The 609-nt window shown below is 44.5% G+C and overlaps 1 non-coding gene across 1 annotated transcript; it reads right to left on the bottom strand.

The window, feature by feature from the left end:
• Window positions 1-107, bottom strand: LOC141699983 (small nucleolar RNA R71). The gene has a single exon (XR_012566187.1). It is a non-coding gene; the product is annotated as a small nucleolar RNA R71 (small nucleolar RNA).
• Between the last annotated feature and the right edge of the window lie 502 nt (window positions 108-609).

Genomic DNA, 609 nt, shown 5'->3' with positions numbered 1-609 from the left:
GCAATCAGAAATGCACTTACTCAATTTGCTCAGCAATCTGGAGAATCTTTATGTGAGGCTTGGGATCGTTACAAAGAGATGCTTAGAAAGTGTCCTCACCATGGGATGCCTGACTGGATGATCATTAGCCGCTTCTATAATGGATTGGTGATGCAGCATCAAGAGGAGCCTTGTGGGCTAAAAGCTACGATAAGGCTTATGAACTGATTGAACTGATAGCTGCTAATGAATACCAGAATCCTATTCAGAGACTATCCCAGGGCAAGGTAGCAGGAATTCTGGAATTAGATACAGCTACTGCTATAGCTGCTCAGCTTAAGGCTTTGACGATGTAGGTGGATTCTTTGGCTAATGATATAATTAATCAGATCACTTGTGTATGTGAGCTTTATGCTGGTGCCCATAAGACGGAGCAGCGTGCTATTTCTAGTGAATCAGCTCAGTTCGTGAGCAACTTTCAGAGGTCGCAACAACCTGTGCCAGCCACCTATCATCCCAATAACCGCAATCATCCTAACTTTAGCTGGAGCAACACTCAGAATGCGGTTCAGAAGCCTTATTAGCAGTATCCAGCAAAGCAGTACAACCCTCCTGGTTTTTAGCAACCGC

Source organism: Apium graveolens, unplaced genomic scaffold (genome assembly GCF_009905375.1).
Source record: "Apium graveolens cultivar Ventura unplaced genomic scaffold, ASM990537v1 ctg1603, whole genome shotgun sequence".
Lineage (NCBI taxonomy): Eukaryota > Viridiplantae > Streptophyta > Magnoliopsida > Apiales > Apiaceae > Apium > Apium graveolens.
The sequence above is the reverse complement of the archived record's forward strand: the minus strand, read 5'-3'. Positions and strand labels throughout refer to the sequence as shown.